Source organism: Dromiciops gliroides, chromosome 2, assembly GCF_019393635.1.
Source record: "Dromiciops gliroides isolate mDroGli1 chromosome 2, mDroGli1.pri, whole genome shotgun sequence".
NCBI classification, from domain to species: Eukaryota; Metazoa; Chordata; class Mammalia; order Microbiotheria; family Microbiotheriidae; genus Dromiciops; species Dromiciops gliroides.
Window position 1 is genome coordinate 613,481,121 of NC_057862.1, and position 18,781 is coordinate 613,499,901.

At 39.7% G+C, this 18,781-nt stretch overlaps 1 protein-coding gene across 7 annotated transcripts in view; it reads left to right on the forward strand.

The window, feature by feature from the left end:
• The window catches only part of SLC8A1 (solute carrier family 8 member A1), a 519,883-nt gene that overhangs the window by 80,214 nt on the left and 420,888 nt on the right, over window positions 1–18,781 (forward strand). The window contains exon 1 of one of the 7 annotated variants that reach the window (XM_043983115.1): window positions 6,130–6,613. The exons of 2 other annotated variants lie outside the window; for them this stretch is intronic. The gene's annotated coding sequence lies outside the window, so the exon portion shown is untranslated. Of the gene's footprint in view, window positions 1–6,129; window positions 6,614–18,781 lie in introns of those variants that run through there. 4 more of the 7 variants (XM_043983117.1, XM_043983114.1, XM_043983116.1 and 1 more) reach the window with 4 other exon arrangements.

Consider the following 18,781-nt stretch of genomic DNA (forward strand, 5'->3'; position numbering starts at 1 on the left):
ATGTACAAACTCTTTTCCGTAGGTATTTTTGATTAAGCCTCCTTCAAGGGCTCCTAACATTGAAGTGTTGAGTCTATCAAAACAATTGAGCCTCTCAAATGATTCCAATGGGCCCAGTTGCAGGAATAATGAGAAAACCATATATCAAAGTCTTAGTGGAAAGATTTGTTGAAAAGGCTGAAGTGTATGCTCTCATGAACTTTTGCTGATTCTCTGCAGTAACTCATATATTTAGGGGGATTTCCCTCTGTTTTAGTAGAATGTAAACCCCTGAGGGCAGGGACTATTACTTTTGTAGCATGAGGGAGAGCTGGGCTGGTTGTTCTTGTATCCTTCACACAGTACTTTGGGCATTATATATTTATTTATTGTTTATTGAATGAATTTTATGTTGGGTTCCATTTTGTTGATAAATCCATGATCCATTGATAATAAAGTTTTGTGTAGCTTCTTTGGAAAAAATCTATTTAAAAAGGGAAGAACCATCTTCTAAAACCAACCCTTCAGGAAAGCTACTTTCTTTGCTGTAGCAGAACTTGGTTATAATGAGGCAATTACTCATCATTTCATTCTCACTCTCTGGGAGCTTAATTTGACATTGAACTTGTTCCTAGCCCCTTTCTGTAGTAAAATTGTGAGATTAAAAAAGGAAGAAAACAGATGAAAAGAAGAGAAGAAAAAAGGAAAATGATGGGATAATACAGAGTAAAAGATGTTGTACCTTTACCCCCACTCTTTCATCCTCCAAATTATGTATTTTAGCCCACTGTTTTATTTTTGGCTTCCATGGATTACTTGGGAGCTTAGATAGGACTCCTTGCTACCACCCACACTCCTCAGAGGGAGGATTTGCAGCGTGCAGTGGTTATTGAAATGTTTTAGATAGGGATGGGGCTATGGAGTTGAAATTGGCATTATTACCTTATAGCTAAGCAAAAGAACTATTAAGAGCCCAGCGTGTTGTCCCAAAGAGAAAACAAATAGCTCAGAGTCATTTGTTTGTTTCTTTGATTGTTTTTCCTAGAGAGTAAAAATCTTCTCTGAGAGAAGAAAGCACTTCCTGTATTTCTTTACTGAGTTATCATTCTGTTAAGGCTAAAATTCTAGCTAAACTGTCTAAAATATCTAATGAGTGGTCGCCAATAAATTATAAGCTTTAGCAAGAGTTAGACTTTTAAGCATTTATTAAGGAGAATAAGAATTTGGTAAAGAGAGAGAGAAAGGCCTAGATTCCTATCTATTAAAGGGAGAGCACATTTCTAGCTCCCTTCTCCGCCAGAGTCCAGAGGAAAGAGAGTGAGACCGAGCGCCCGTCTCTTCCTTCCTCCTCCCACTAGTCCGCGTCACTTTCTGACTCCTGGTCTTGCCCTCAAAGACCTTCCCTTCATGGGCAGAACTCTTCTACAGTAAGTATCCAGCAGGTGGCGTTATTCCAATCGTTACAGTCCCCCCTGTTGTTCCTCAAGAAACAAAATGTTTCCTTGACGGAACAGTAAAAGAAAGGCCTAGATTCCTATCTATTAAAGGGAGAGCACATTTCTAGCTCCCTTCTCCGCCAGAGTCCAGAGGAAAGAGAGTGAGACCGAGCGCCCGTCTCTTCCTTCCTCCTCCCACTAGTCCGCGTCACTTCCTGACTCCTGGTCTTGCCCTCAAAGACCTTCCCTTCATGGGCAGAACTCTTCTACAGTAAGTATCCAGCAGGTGGCGTTATTCCAATCGTTACAATTCACTGTAGAGACTTCTTTGTAATCAGATGAATAAAGTATGTATCACTAGTTATTAGACTATGGTAACAGTTGTACTATATAGAATATTTTTGTAAAGGTATCCATTTTAATAGAATATTGATTATAGTGACATTGTTGCACTTTTAAAAATATGCCCTGAAAACTCCTCCCTTGTAAGTATTATCTTCATCCTATGATCTTGCCCTGTGGAGGCAGAGTTGAATATTATAATTGAAAATGGTTACCATATTTAGGGTGAGGGCTGTAGATTGTGCTTTGGGGGGGATATTTTTTAAAAGTTTGAGGTCTTTATATGCCTTTAGGAACTAGGTAATAAGGGCTAAATAGTGACTTAGGAATCAGAGTTGAAAGAGGAGTTAATAACATAGTAAAAAAACAAAAACAAATGCACTTTGAATCAGTATGTAATCATTCAATCAACAAACATTTATTAAATTGCTACTATGTGTCAGGCACTGTGCCAGGTTATAGAGATACAAAACCAAAAACAAATGGAATAATCTCTATTCTCAGAAGGCTTTCATTACATGAGCAGAGACCGCATGTACACATACAAATATATACAGTCTATAGAGAGAATTATTGTTAAATAGAAGGATATGAAAAAAGGTATTTAGGTAGCAAGGGTCTTAGCAGTTATAGAGATCTTAGGATCATAGACTCAAAGCTGAGATCCTTCTCTCAAGTTCTACCTTCTCATTTTACTCACGAGAAATGTCGTGGTTGTTCATTCCTTTCAATCATATCTAACTCTTCACGACCCTCTTTGGGCTTTTCTTGGCAAAGATAGTGCAGTAGGTTGTCATTTCATTCTCCACTTCATTTTACAGATGATGAAACTGAGCCAAACAGGGTTAAGTGATTTGCCCAGGGTCACACAGAAGATTTGAACTCATGAAGATGAGTCTTCCTCACTCTCGGCCAGGCACTCTATCTACTGTGCCACATATTTGCCCAATAAGTAGAATACAAGTACCTAAAAACCTGGGACTCAATGTCAAAGTTATGTGCACAACACCTAACACATTTCAAATTTCAACAACAATTCCATATTATCAACAATTTATGTTGTCAATGGATCTCACCCTTTCTACAAGATTATTTACAATGATATTTCCCCTAAACTATGTAATTCAGAAATTTCTTATTTAAAATAATAATAATAATAATAATGCTTTGCATTTAGATAATGCTTTATGAGCTATACAAAACATTTTATCTACATTATAGAATTGGGTGTTTCTAAAATTGCAGGAATGTAAGTAGTACAAATAGCACAACTTTACATATGAGGAAGGTGAAACTACAAGAAATAATATCACAAACTAGAAGCTAGACTCACATCTTGGAGTCATAGGATACAGGAGCTAGAACGTACCTAAGAAGTCATCTACTCCAATATCTTCAATTTAAAGATGAGACAGATGATAGGCAATGAGAAATCAAGAGACTTACCTGGGGTCACACAGCGAGGGTCAGAATAAGGATTTGGGGCAGCTAGGTGGCACAGTGGATAAAGCACTGGCCTTGGATTCAGGAGGACCTGAATTCAAATCCGACCTCAGACACTTGACACTTACTAGCTGTGTGACGCTGGGCAAGTCACTTAACCCCCATTGCCCTACAAAACAAAAAACAAAACAAAGAATGAGGATTTGAACCCCAGCACTTTTTTCTGTACTGTGTAAGGTCCTTCAACTCTTAATCCACTACTCTTTTCACCAAATCACACTTTGGAGGCATTTAAAAAGCAGCTGAATGCTCCAAGTTTTTGTGGCTGGGCCCTAAGAAAAGGTGTGAATAAGATGTCTGCCTTTCACATTTCCCATGTGTTGAGCAGGGGAATATTTTTGGCTTAGCATAAGTACCAACAATATTAAAAATAGATTTGGTCCAGAAATTCACAAAGGGATCCAATAGCTTCTTAAATAGGTTACATGTCTGTTTTCAGGCAACCAATTGACCAAAAAAACATTTATTGACTGATATGGAATTACTAACAGCTGGCTGATCAGGTTTTTTTTTTTTTCTTTTTTCTTTTCGCGAGGCAATGAAGGTTAAGTGACTTGCCCAGGGTACACAGCTAGTGTCAAGTTCTGAGGCCACATTTGAACTCAGGTCCTCCTGAAGTCAGGGCCAGTGCTTTATCCACTGTGCCAGCTAGCTGCGCACAAACAGTTATTTTTTTTAATCTGTTGAGATAATTTTGATCACTTCCATAAAAGAGTGTTATAAATAAAGGAAAGAGCCTGGGAATGGAGAAAGGAGGTGAGAGGTCAACTACAGGAGAGGTAATACAATGATAGATCATCCCAGAGTCAGGAAATCCCACTAGACAGTCTGATTTACTAGAAATACTGCTGGACTTGAAATCCAGAAACTTGACTTTGGAAAGAGTGACAGGCAACTTCTTAGATTCCTATTTTTTTCTATAGAATGGGGATGGTCCCACTTGTATAATCTATTCCACAAGGTTATTGTGAGTAAAGCACTTGACAAATCTTAAAATGCTAGCTAAATGGAAGTAATTTTCCTAATATTAGATCTGCACTTGCCAGCTGTTTGTGACAAAGTGGACAAGTCACTTGAGCTGTTGAAGCTAGTTTTCTGTACTTTAAAAGGGGAGAATGGATCATAAAATCTCTGAAACTTCTTTTGAATCTATAATTCCATTAGAAGCCTGAATCTAATCTTACATGGGACAGGGATTTTTGTGGTAGAAATATTTATTGGATGATGGCTATAAGTGGGTAATGCTTTGTGTGTATTTGTTTATTTAAATGGTTTCTCTCTCTCTGTCTCTCTGTTTCCCTCCCTCTCTCAGTCTCTGTCTGTCTCTGTCTCTGCGTCTGTCTGTCTCAAACTCTCTCTCTGTCTTTGTCTCTCTCTCTGTGTCTCTGTCTCTCTCTGTCTCTCCCTGTCTCTGTCTCTCCCTGTCTCTCTGTCTCTCTGTCTCTCTCTCTCTCTCTCTCTCACACACACACACACACACACACACACACACACACACACACACACTCTTCATTTCTGCTTTACCCCTTAAACAAAGACTACCTTCACTGCATGTCAATATCCTCACTGAATCACCTGGGCTACTGAACTAGGAAGAAGGGAGATCCAGTGTAGTTTACTATTTCATGCTTTCATAGTTCTCTAAGCCATTCTGTTAAAAAAAAAAAAAAAGGTAGAGAACTCCACCAAGAGTCAAGGAATTTAACTTTTCCATCTCCACTTTTGCTGCTGGTTCCTGAGTTCCTCTGTCTATATCCTTATTCCTCCTCCCCCCATTGAAATCAGGAAATAATACATGTTCTTTTATATTACAATGTCAAGGTGTTGTAAAAATTAATGAGGTATCAAGAAAACTGGCGCGTTGCTTTTTTTGTTAATTATCATGAATTGCAGTTTGTTTTTTTTCTTAATAGGACTATATAAACGTGGCAAGGTGCATGGTTCATAGCCAGCTTCAATCAGTGGCTCCCGACAGGGCTGTGGGTAAACTTAGCTTTCCTTCAGCTTTTGCCTCCTAATTTGAAAAGCTACCTTCCTTTCCCTGCTAGGCGGCAGCGGCTCAGCCTTTATTCCCAGGTGAGCTGCACTCTCCCAGGGAAATACCAACCAGGAGATTCTCTCAGAGCTCTTGGCTAGAGGAATGCCCCCTCTTTATCGACGGTGTCAGCATCCGCTAGGATGCGGGCATCCATCTCCCACATGTGGCGAAAAGAAGGGAGGGCGCCAGACAGCATCCATGCCCCATCTCCATATCTCCTCGCATGCATGTAACTACAGTGAAGGCTGATGCGTGCCTGCGATTTCTTTTAGACAGGAGAAACAAAGAGTATGGAGGAAAAATAGGTCCGTTGTTTCAGAATTCTGAGTGGAGAAGGCAATCTGGCAACCTGGAGAGGATTGTGGGGCAAAGGTGTACAGTTGGTTGGATAGAGGGAGGAGGTAAATTAAAAAAAAAAAAAAGTTGGAGTAGCTTTGTAGCGGGTAATCAGTAGTGTAAGGAGGGTCTAGCTGTTGATGATCAAGCTGGCATCCAGCCATGATGCACTGCGAGAGAGAGAGCGGCTGTTCCCTCGATCTGGAAGCCTAAAAATCGGAAAATATTCTGCACAGGAGGCAGCCCCGAGGGCAGAAAGAGAGAGGAAGACAGGAGGGCGCGCAAGTGGCCGCGCACTCCACATACTCTCTGCCTCCGACCAACAGGAGGAGAGGCTGTGCGGGGGGTGTGTGCATGAGGCGGAGGGAGGGCGATAGTAGGGGCGGGGAGAAGTCGGGCGCCGGGGCTCCGCCGGCTTCCCTCAGCTGCTCGCTGTCTCCTTTTCCCGGTGAGCTGAGCAGCAGAGAATGAGGCACAACTTCAAGGGCACCGGAGGAGAGAGTGGCTCGCACTTCTTCTCCCTCCGCGAGCTGCTGCTGTTGCTGCTGCTGCCGCCTCCGCTGCCCTTTCCCCGCTCGTAGCGGGTGCGGGTGCGGGTGCGAGTGCTAGTGGTTGTGTGTGTGAGTGCCTCCGTGCGTGTGTGTGAGTGCCTGTGTGACTGTGTGTGTGTGTGACTGACTGTGTGTGTGTGCGTGCGCGCGCGCTCGCGTGTGTATTTCCTCTCCTCCCGCACACAGGGATTTGCCGCTGCCACCGCCGCCGCCGCCGCGGTTCGCCTCTGCCGCTGCTGCTCTAGCCCGCTGTGCATGGGAGTCTTCCTGGGGTGTCTGGGCTTTGTGTTCCCCCAACAAACATGATCAAGGCTATCTCTTCCTGATCGGGATATATTTAAAGGAGGAAACGAGGCGTGTTTCCTACTAGAGCGGAGAAACGCACCCTGGAAGGAAAAAAAAAAGCAATCACACCCCCCCAAAACCAGGTAGGATCTCATGGTGGGGAGGCAGCCAGAAGGGAATCCTGGCATGAACTGTCATTTATTTTGCCATATGCTCCCGTTAATATTACATTTTTATTCCCTTTGCCTCGGCCTCCCCCCCCCCCCATGCCTCATCATCATTCTTATAATTGCTAGTATTTTATACAATAGAACATTAAAAAAAAATGTGGTGGCTCCCCTGGAATTCTCAGGTAGTAACGTCGGGGCGTGTGTATCTGTTGGGTGTGTGTATCTGTGTTTCTTCTGTATCTCTGTCTTGTGTCTGTCTGTCAGTGCTGGCTGCAAATGAGAAGAGGGGAGCAGGAAAGATGCAGCATCCTGCGAATCTCTGACTGAGCTCAGGCGAGTCAGAACTGGGCGAGGGAGTGAGCCCACCCTTAATGCAGGGGAGGTGCAAAATCAAAGTCTCTATGCAGTCTTCCGCACCCCCAGCTCTCAAACTCTCCCCTGGGGGTCTCCCTCCAACCCCTGCTTCCCAACACCCTCCGTTAAGCAGAAGCTGGGCGCTCCAGTATTCTTGGGGCGGGGGCAGCAGTGGGAATGGGTGGGGGAAAATGATGGTAGAAAGACTGGAGGTGTGGCAGGAGTCAGAGAAGATGGAAAGCAAAGAAACATTGCAGAAAAGCAAGCTGAACGGTCCTTGGTCGTTATGCATTATGCCATGATATGATGATATGGATTGGGGATTAAACACACACACACACACACACACACACACACACAGATACACACACCTTCCCTCAGGAGAACAGAAGGGAACTTTACAAGCCGAGCTGTGCACACATGATCAGTCACTGGAGCACAGCAGACTGAGAGGGAAATGATATTTGATGGGTTCTGTGATCAAGGAACATACTTCTTGGTAAAGATTTTGCCTCCGAAAAGAGGAACTAGGAGATTTTTATGGCAGGAAGGGTGGGCTGAGCAACCAAACTGCTGCTTCTATGCATTTTCTTATGTTCCCTCTCAGCTGAGTGCTGCTAGCCCTTTGATGAATGGTTTGGAATCTGCATTCGTATTTCCCTCTCCACCAAGCTGTCAGTGGTTGACTTGGGGATAAAGGGAACTCGGGGATTTAGAGGAAGGACATTGGAGTGATGGTGCTTCAGATTTATCTAGGGATATATGAATATTGCGATAATTTTACTTAAGAAGAAACTCAGCCTTCGCACCACATAGTGGCATGACTTCCCTACACACAGACACAGACACACAAATCAATCCTTTCCTTAGTTAACCACTAGTGGCTGTGAATGCTGTTAATAGTACAAACTTTGGGGGAAAGAAAGGGGGGGGAAGAGGGAGAGGAGAGGGAGAGGGAGAGGGAGAGGGAGAGGGAGAGGGAGAGGGAGAGGAGAGGAGAGAGAGAGAGAGAGAGAGAGAGAGAGAGAGAGAGAGAGAGAGAGAGAGAGAGAGAGAGAGAGAGAGGAAAGGGAAGATAGTGAAGGAATCTTTCTCTTTCTTTCTTTCTTTCTTTCTTTCTTTCTTTCTTTCTTTCTTTCTTTCTTTCTTTCTTTCTTTCTTTCTTTCTTTCTTTCTTTCTTTCTTTCTTTCTTTCTTTCTTTCTTTCTTTCTTTCTTTCTTTCTTTCTTTCTTTCTTTCTTTCTTTCTTTCTTTTCTAACTTAGACCTGTTGGAGCTGCTAAAGGCATCCTTATGGAGAAAGGGAGCCCTGCAGGTGGACGGACATTCTGCTTAAATCTTGCTGGATGAACTTCTTGGGCAAATCCCAAATAAATTATTTTAAGATGCTATAGTTCATTAAGGGCAGGGTTTGTGAAAGTTAAATTGGATGCAGGCAATTAAGAATGCACAATTTTGTATTCAATTTTTCTCTGTTAAGATTTTCCTCTATGAGATGGGGAAAGACTGGGGTTTTCAGAAAGCAATAGCTCTTGATTCCTACTCTCCTCCCTCATTACCCATCTAAGAGCACACTCACTCTATTTCAGGAGGGAGGGAGGGAGGGAGAGAGAGGGGAGGGGAGGGAGAGAGAGAGAGAGGGACTGAGACTACTTCAGGAGCTACTACTACAATAGCAGCAATTTGGGGAAAGAGGAAGGGAAATCTGGCTGAGCTCCTCATTCATTTAAGATATGAAAACAGAGCCAGAATAAGGGTGATTGGTTTTAAGTTCCCCTTTCAAATCCTGTGGCACTTGGATCCAGCTCTCTGGGTTGGCTGTCTTACTCAATTTGTGGGTTAGATGTGTGTGGCAGTGGGAGGAAGGCAGAACTAGCTAGAGCTTTGCTTGATTTCATGAGTGACAGGGTGGGAGAAGACCTATTTAGTTTAGTGAGAGAGAAATAGGATTTATAAATTCTGTTTGGAATTTTAAAAAAAGATGGTCCATTTAGCTCAGAATCATTTTAGCTAAGAATTTAATATGAGGATGAAAGAAACCTTAACCTTTCCTATGAGGGCTTTTTTTTTTTTGGTCTTTCATAAGAAATAGAGCTATTAATTTCTAAGAGGAGAAGGAAAGGTTGGGCAGTGGTAAGCCATCATTTGTTGATGAACTGTGTACACATGAAGAACCTTACTGGAGGATGGATGAAATAAAAATACAGAGTCCATGATAGCAAGGCTTCTTCTATCTGTGCTATCCTGAAAACTTGGGATGAACAGGAGAGGCAAACCCATTACAGGAATATGAAGGTTTATCTTTATTCTTTTTTTTTTTTTAAGGGAGAGATCAGATGAGAAGACGGAAGCCAGCTACCCTGTAACCCATAAAAAAGAGAAAGTATAGTAATCACAGAACTTTAGTTCCAAATAAAAACCAGAAAGTAGGGAACCATGGTAGAGGACTATTTGTTGGCATTTTGTTAATTGATTTTTCAAGCTTTCTAAGGTGTTGTTGTTGTTGTTGTTGTTGTTGTTGTTGTTGTTGTTGTTGTTGTTGTTGGAGGGGAGGAAGGAGGAATAAATAATGTCTTCCAGAGAGCTTTAGCATTTAACAAGCTATATTTAACATGTTTTCTGTCAGACAAAAATAGACTTTTATTTATCTTGCAAAGCAAACTCATGGTTCCTTCCCTCTTGGCAGTTAATCTGTTTCTTTGACATAATAAATAATAAGAAAGACACTGCAGATCTATTTAAGTTGTAATTTCTTTCTAAAGCAATGTGGCATTAATACTATTACTAATTCCATTAAACAGTACCCAGTTTTGCTCTGTAGATACAACAGGGCAGACACAGTTCCCAAGCAAGTTCAGTTTCATTCTTCAGTATTTGCTTTGCTTGTTCCCTTGTTTCAGCTGGGTAAAAACATCTCCTATTAAAGGATGTCTCCTCACTGGGGTAGAGAGGGATGGATACAGGTAAATGAGGGAATTTCATTTCAAGAGAAAGAAGACTTTCATTCTGTAGTAATGTTGAAGACTCTAGTAGAAAGAGACCATATTTTAATAAAGCAAGTCAATTTTAAATGAAGAGAATATAACTCTTATGTTATATGCATTTCATTTTGTATAGTTGACAGCAAATTTAGTTTTAGACTAAAATATAATGCTCTTCTTTTTGCTTCCTTCCACCTACACTTTTCCCCAAACCCTATCTGCCCATTCCTTCTTTCAGAGATAAGTATCTCCTATTCAGCCATGCTAACTAGTTGTCAAACTCTCTCCTACTATGGGATCTTCTGCTTTATCTTCATCGGTTATCTTTCTACCTGACCAAACTCTCTTGCTCCCTCTTGTGGTAAACAATTTCCCCAATAATCCCCAGATCCCCAAATCTGATCCCTTATAACATTTGATACCTTTTGGTAGTGAATGACTAATATCACCAGGTAAAGAAGCCAATGGATTACTGGGGTAGCTCTCTGCCTTGCTTTTGCTGAATCAAGGAATTCCAATGCCCCGAATGTCTGCTTGGAGCTCTGTGGCAGTTGGTTCTATGTGATAGTCCCTTTCCAATGTCCCTGCCCCCACCCTCCCCCAAAAAACCCTTTTATCTGTTTCATGCATGTGAAAAGAGTGAGCCTTCATACATATACATCAAAAATATTTTGATACCTCAGTCATTATGCCTCAGATATTATATCCATGTAATATTAACACCTCAGATATTATATCCATATATACATCTTGGACTTCAACATCTCTTTTTATTTAGAAAAAAAAGAAACTCCAAACATGTATTTATAGTTAGTAGTTCCTTTACTCAAGTATATTGACTGACTCCATCATTTGGAAAACAAAATCTTGAATATAAGAGAATTCTGGGATTTTCTTACTGGTGCTGTTGAATGCTTTTCAGTATTACTTCTTTGGTGATTCCCTCACATGTCATGCCCATGATAAGATTTCATTTACATCTATTCAGCCTAGAAAGAATATCAATAGGTATCATTGTAGATTCTTTGCCTCTCACATTTCAGACAAACCAAAAGCTGGGATTGGAGCAACCCCCCAGAGAGTTGAGTTGGAAGGAAAGCCATTGTGGTCAGGTCTGGTTCTATGTATTGGCACAGTAACAGCTGTCTATGTGGGATGATTTGAAGGGTAATAAGAATTCTCACTTACTTCAGAATATATCCCCCATAGGTCTGTTGTGATGTCTGAAATTGGGAGGTTATATGAAATAGACAGAACCCTGTTAAAATGTAAATTGGCTTCTTTGGAAGGAGATATCAGGGGCAGCTAGGTGGCCCAGTGGATAAAGCACTGGCCCTGGATTCAGGAGGACCTGAGTTCAAATCCGGCCTCAGACACTCGACACACTTACTATAGTTGTGTGACCCTGGGCAAGTCACTTAACCCTAATTAAGTACAAAGGTACTAGTGCACTTAGTGCAAGGAAGGAGATATCATAAATACATTTGGGGTATGGAAATTTCCTCCAACAAACTTGATGTTCAACACATCTAGATTAAGTGACTTACATGTTCACACAGCTGGGATGTTGCAAAAGCAGGACTTCAACCTATATATTCCTAATTGTAAGGCCAGCTTGCTATTCATTTTCCCTGAGTATGTCTTATTAACCTATTGGTACCAATTAATAAAGCTAATTCCAAAAATTCTAATTATCCATTTCAAAATGGATTTGTTTATGGGATCACTTTGCTGTCATGCTGCAAGGAGCAAAACTTTTCCTGATTTTCCCCAGTTGCTAATGCCTTTCTCTACTCCCCCCCCCAATTATCTTGTATTTTTCCCATATACTTATATATATACACACATATATATACATATATATATACATACATACATATATACATATATACATATATATATATATATATATATATATATATATATATATATATATATATATATATATATAAAAGCTCCTTTAGGGTAGAAATTTTTCATTTTTGTCTCTTTCTTCAAATTCTGGCGTCATAGGCACTTAATAAATACTCATTGATTAATTGACAACCAGGAGGAAATAGAATTCATGACATTTAAGTTCTGTGGGGGATGAAAGAGAAGAGAAGGATCTAGATACTTCCCAGTTAATGAGGTCATAGGTGGAGTATTTTGGAAGGAGGGAAGGGAAGTTCTAGTCAGTCAGCTATGGGAAAATTGTAAGGGGACTTAATTGTAAGTGTACATTAAATGATAAAGCCCAGTTATATGGGTGTCAACAGGACAAGAACACTAAAGAAGATAGGAGACAAGGATAATTATGAGCTTCATCTACCCTTTATAATTATTTTAGCCCATGATTAGGTGATGTCCCATAAAACATCAGGCTTTTCTGTTCATATTTGACAAATCTTTCTGTGGTATAAATTACATCCATGGGACCCTCAAAAGGTCTGTCTGTCTGTCAATCTCTGTCTCTGTCTGTCTGTCTGTCTCTCTTTCTCTCTGTGTCTAATTTAATTGCCTTTTAGATGATCTATCTGTAGCACAAAAGTAATTTCCTGGTTGAATGTAATGCATTGTGCTTCCTGAATGTCAGAACATGATATGCAGTTAAATGGATAGCACAGTAAGGCAGCTGATAGTCTCATCTTTCTGACTACTTGTAAAACTGCCCTTATTTGATTATGACACAAGGAACTTCTCCCCTACCCCCAAATAACAACTTGTCAGTTATTTCTATTCAGGGCTAGTCTTCCTCTTTAGTGATTCACTACCATCCCAAGAGCAGGGAGGCCCTACCTAACATGAACCTTACTGTGTACAGTTCTTCCCTAGACCATCCTTCTCAATATTGAAATGTAGACAAAATCTAGTCAATGTGGATATAAAAGAAAGCTTTAATAATACTACTAGCTCTATGTTCTAGGGAGATCAAAAAAAGAGAACAGCTCTTTTGTGGTGGTCAAAAACCTGAAAGCTAAGAGAGTGCCCATCATTTGGGGAATAGCAGGAATAAATCATGTTATACAAATGCAATAGTATACTTTTGTGCATTAAAACAGGATAGACAATGGCTTCAGAGAAATCCAGGAAGACTTTGGTGAACTGATGCAAATTGAAAAAGGCAGAACCAACATAAATATTTTCTACTATAACAACAACATTGTAAAATTAAGCAACTTTGAAATATTTAAGAATTCTGATCAATGCAGTGATCAATCATTATTCCAGAGGAGTGTTGGTGAAGATTGCTATTCATTTTTGATAGAGAGATCATAGACTCAACATGCAGGATGAGACACATTTTTGAATATAGCCAAAGTGGGAGTTTGTTTTGGTAGCCTAAGCATATTTATTACAAGGATTTTGTTTTTCTTTCTTTTTCCAGTGGGAGAATGGGAAGAAGAGAAAATTAATAGTTGTTATTTATTTTTTAAAGGAAGGAAAGGAGGAAATTGCTTCCCAAGTGTTCAATAAAGAATTGAAGGAGTGAAAGTGTAAAGGAATGAAGTGTAAAAGGGGCAGGTATTAGTGGTCAGTTCTTACCTTTTACCTCTTATCCTGCTGAGCTTAGATTTAATGCTTATTCTTCAGCTTCTTCTTAACACTAGTTGGTAATACCACCTTCTTGTCACCCCACCAGTTGCCTCCCTACACCTTCAGTTGCTAGTCTCCCACACCAGGTAAAGTCCTCTAAAGCTCTGAACATATTTGGAAATTGTTCTATAACTGGTGTTAGCAGCAGGTTTATAGAACTGATCTCTATCCTCATGACACAAACATCTAGAACTTTCTGAACAGACTAAGTTAGCCTTGCAATGACAAAAGAGCTTAATATTGTCAACTCTTCAAGCATGAGTTGCTTTAGAGAGGGAGAATGAAAGAAGGATGCACCTGAATTCAGGTAGAATTCGATATAATCTGATACCTTATATGCCTCCATATATTTCCAAATCATTCCATTAATAAAAATTGGCAATTTATCATATATCAAGGATATATAGTGTACCCGAGCAGTAATCTAATGGTTGGGGATAGAAATTAAGTCAAATTGTTATTAGTGTTATTTTTTCTCCATGATATCTGGCTGTTCTTTGAGTCTTTTTTGTTTGTTTGTTTGTTTGTTTTGGTGAGGCAATTGGGGTTAAGTGACTTGCCCAGGGTCACACAGCTAGTTAAGTGTTAAGTGTCTGAGGCCGGATTTGAACTTAGGTCCTCCTGACTCCAGGGCCGGTGCTCTATCCACTGTGCCACCTAGCTGCCCCTCTTTGAGTCTTTTCAAGAACCCAGATACCATATCTGTTTTACTTGCTGTGTTACCCTCTTTCAGCTTCACTTTTGTCACCTGTAAAAGGAGGGGTTCAGACTAGAGAGCCTATGTCGTCCCATTAAACTTTAAATCTATGACCCTAAGATCATATGCATGGTCCATGGTCCCTGTGCTTTGGGCCTTTAGATATGTTTGTTTGCTCTCCTTCCTATAATAGGAAAGCATCCAGACATGATATCTGTCCATTCTAACTCCAGGATGTCTCTAAGAGGATATCTGATTAGGTTGAAATTCTAAAGGGTAAAAGCTGACTTTCCATATGTCTAGAGAGGCTATGGGACTTAGTGAATAGAGTCATCATATACATAAGTTCAAATTCGAGCACATACTAGCTGAGTATCTGTGAGCAAATCCCTGGTCATCTTTATGCCATCCTCCCTGTATTCCAGCCTCTACTTCTGACACAGAATTCCATTTCCCATCCTGGACCTTAGGTTTCTGATTGGTGGACGTTCTGCCCAGATATCTAACCAACACCTAAATGGCTTCCTTGGGCTCCACCCCACCCTCACACGCGCGCACACACACACACACACACACACACACACATACTTTCTCTCTCACAATTTCTATATTTCTATCTCTAGCTCTGAAAACAGTAAACATTAACATTACCATTATTGGAAAGGGTTTGTCAATCAATTGCTATGTGTCTCCATTCACTATCCCCATGACTTTCAAAATACCCTCCCCTGACCACAATTATCATAAATTATAAATGTGTTCCTCTAGTGAAACATTAGAGTATAAGACTCTTAAGGTCAGGTGCTGGCTCACTTTTTGTATCTGTATCACAAGTGTAAAGTATACTGACTTGTACATAAGTATTTAATAAATGCTTTCCATCTATTAATCCATATCTCTTGCTATCCATTCACTTAGCTATTCAATGCCCTCAGGAATCCCTCCAAGAATGCTAGTTAACAGATGTCTTGTCAAACTGCAGTATACATTAATGGAGAGAGTTTTCACACTGAAGGTTTCATACATTGATGAACCACAAGTCCTGAGCAAACGCAACAAAAAAGAAGTCCTCAGATTTTGGCTTCTTAGTTGGAATTCGGATGCTTGTCAGATACTTTAAAGGGAATCACAAAAGGAAATGTGAAACTTATTTGACAGTCAGTCACATTGCACATCCCAGGTTGCAAACTGAGCTAATACTTATAAGAAGTGAGCAAGATACAAAAAGTATACTTTGTATTAACTAAGAATTTAACTAGGTGCCTGATGAAAAGCAGCAAGCAGGTGGTGATGGAGAGGAAGCTCTTCTGACTCACAGTGTCAGATAGTGCAGAGTTTTGAGTTTGTAGTTATATGGCCTGAATTCAGATCCCAGCTCTGCCACTGATTACTTGTGTGATCTTGGGCAAGTCATATAATGTCTTTTGGCCTCAGTTTCCTCATCTGTAAAAGATTGGACTAGATGACATCTAACAGTCCCCTGTATATCTATATCTATGATAGTGTTACTGTAATGTGAATTTTGTTAAAGAGAAGAAAGGTCTTTAGAAATAATATTTTAATGAAACATGTCATAGCTTAGTTAAATTTTAACTGAGTTTTTGTTATTATTGCATTAGTCTCTTCCTCAAAACTACTTTCTCCTGATGTAGAATCATCCCTCATAACAGAGCATTATAAAGCAAAAATAAAATATATTGACCACATGCTTTGCACATAGTAAGTAATTAATGAATTTTTCATTCATTCCTTCATATTTTAAAATGGATACCTTATTCTACACTTAGACAATGTAGTGGAAAGAGTGCTAAGTTTTGAATCATATGACCTAGGTTTGAGCCTTGGTTCTTTTATGTACTACCTACGTGACCTTGGACAGACTACGTAACCTCTCTGGGCCTAAGTTTGTACATCTATAAAAATTCAAGCTTTGAACTAGACTACCAATAAAGTACCTTTCAAGTATATATCTATGATTTTATCATCTTTTTAAGAAGAGGAGAAAAGTATGTTTCATCATCAGTCCTTCAGAATAAAAATTTGTCATTGCATTGATATGAATTCTAATTTCTTTTAGTGTTCTTTTCCTTGACATCATTGGGATCATTGTGAATATTATCTCTTAGGTCTGTTTACCTTTACCTACATTAGTTCAAACATGTATACCTAAGTTTCTCTATTCATTTTGTAAGGCATAGTAACTTTCCATTACATTTATATACAATTTGTTTAGCCATTCCCCTAAACAATGGGTACCCACTTTGATTCCAGTTTTGTTTTGCTACTATAAAGTTCACTTCTGTGAATATATTCGTTCATATCAGTCCTCCCACAGCATTTGATGTCCTTGGGCATAGTGGTATACTGAGGTAAAAAGAATTTGAACAATTCAGTTACTTTTCTAGTGTAATTCAAAATTTTTTTTCCAGAACATTTAGGCTAATTCACAACTCTTTCTAAAGTGTACTAGTATGTATGTTCTCCAACACTGCTAGCTTCTATCTTGAATCATCTTTCCTAATATTTTTCAGTTATTTCATAGTATTGTACAATGTTGCATCTCATTCTTCCACACAAAGGGGGCAATAAGTGGTTAGATCTATTCTATAGAAAGATAATCTCTCCTCATCACTGAGAGCCTGACTTTCACAGCATCCCATTAGTACTTAGTGATGACCAGGCTTTCGTTTGTAGAAACAAAATTCTAGGCTTACTTCTTTCAATAATTTTTTGTTGATTAGTTAATTGATTTTTCTCTTTCCCTAGATATCTATGGGAATTTAATCAAGAGCAACTTTTATGGCTATTAGGTTTTTCTTCTGTATTAAAAGAAAATAGTACCACTTTCTGACAAGGACATTATGAGTAGTAGAAAACCAGTAATGAATGCTAAAAATCCAGGACAGTTTTCTTCAAGTAATTAAAATAGCTTATGTTTTATCATTTCTATTTTAAAACCCAAGTATCTATAAGTTACTCAAAGTACATGGCTAAGACATAGATGACCTGTTGCTTAAATGCCTTGCAATCTTACTGGGTGATAGGTGAGAGTGCACTTCATATAAGTGATACAGAGAATTATTATTATTATTATTATTTTTAGCGAGGCAATTAGGGTTAAGTGACTTGCCCAGGGTCACACAGCTAGTAAGTGTTAAGCATCTGAGGCCAGATTTGAACTCAAGTACTCCAGATTCCAGGGCTGGTACTCTATCCACTGCGCCACCTAGCTGCCCCCAGAGGATTAACTTTTGTTGTTCAATCATGTCCAACTCTTTGTGACCCCATTTGGGATTTTCTTGGCAAATATACTGGTTTGCCATTTTCTTCTCCAGCTCATTTTACAGATGATGAACTGAGAAAAATAGGGTTAAGTGACTTGCCCAAGATTACACAGCTAGGAAGTGTCTAAGGCCAGATATGAACTCATGAAGATGAGTCTTCCTAACTTCAGGCCCAGCACTCTATTCACTGTGCCACCTATTGGGAACCTTTCTGGACCTAAGTTTCTTCCTTTATAAAATAAAAGGATTGGACTAGATAGATGATTGTGAATGTTCCTTTCAGCTCTAGCATTCGATTATTATATAGGATGTAGGAGTTCACCTGGCCTTTGAAAAAGGAGGTGGTGGCACTTCTGATCAAAGGTAACTTCTCAGGGACAAGAACTCCTGGAAATCACGACACAGGAAGACACTGAGTCTTCCATGAACTCAGTGTCCCCAAACTTTATACATTTCTCACTTTTCTTCTTTCTATCTACTTTTTCCTCATGTGAAGAGCATTTCCAGTTATGTTAAGTACTTTGGTGGGAAACTCACCTGGGAAACTTGAGGACCTTGCAAATCCAAAGTTAATAAGGTTTTTCCTTCTGAAAACTCCCCATTTTATGATGCAACCGAAAAGGGAAAATGGCCTGTCCTGTTCCTCATCTGCCCAGCATTTCTCTTGGATGTTAGCAAATTAGAATGGGGCAGCTAGATGGTGCAGTGGATAAAGCACCAGCCCTGGATTCAGGAGGACCTGAGTTCAAATGTGACTTCAGATGCTTGACACTTAGTAGCTGTGTGACCCTGGGCAAGTCACTTAACCCTCATTGCCTCACCCCAAAAAATGTATTTAAAAATTGGCTTAGCAAATTAGAGAGGAGATAAAAGAGAATCATTACACACTTATCATAGAGAATGAGAGTGAATTTTGTTTTAAAATTTTCTTGTGTTTCCAATAGGCAAAAACATGAAAGCAGACAATAGGAACAATCTTATACTAGTTAAGATAAAGAGTAGAAATAATTGTTTTCTCATGAATTCCAAGAGATGCCCCATGGATAATACAAAAGGCAGGGTGTGGTGTTTTTCTTCTCCCAGTAGGCTTTTTTTTTTTTAAGAGAGAGATTTATTTTAATGTAAATGTTTTCTACTTATCCAAAGGTAGGAGACAAGGTAGAAAACATTTAGCATGGTGGGATACTGTACTAGGAGTCAAGAAAGCAAATGACAAACTCTGGCTTTGCCCCATTCCATGTGTAGTTGGC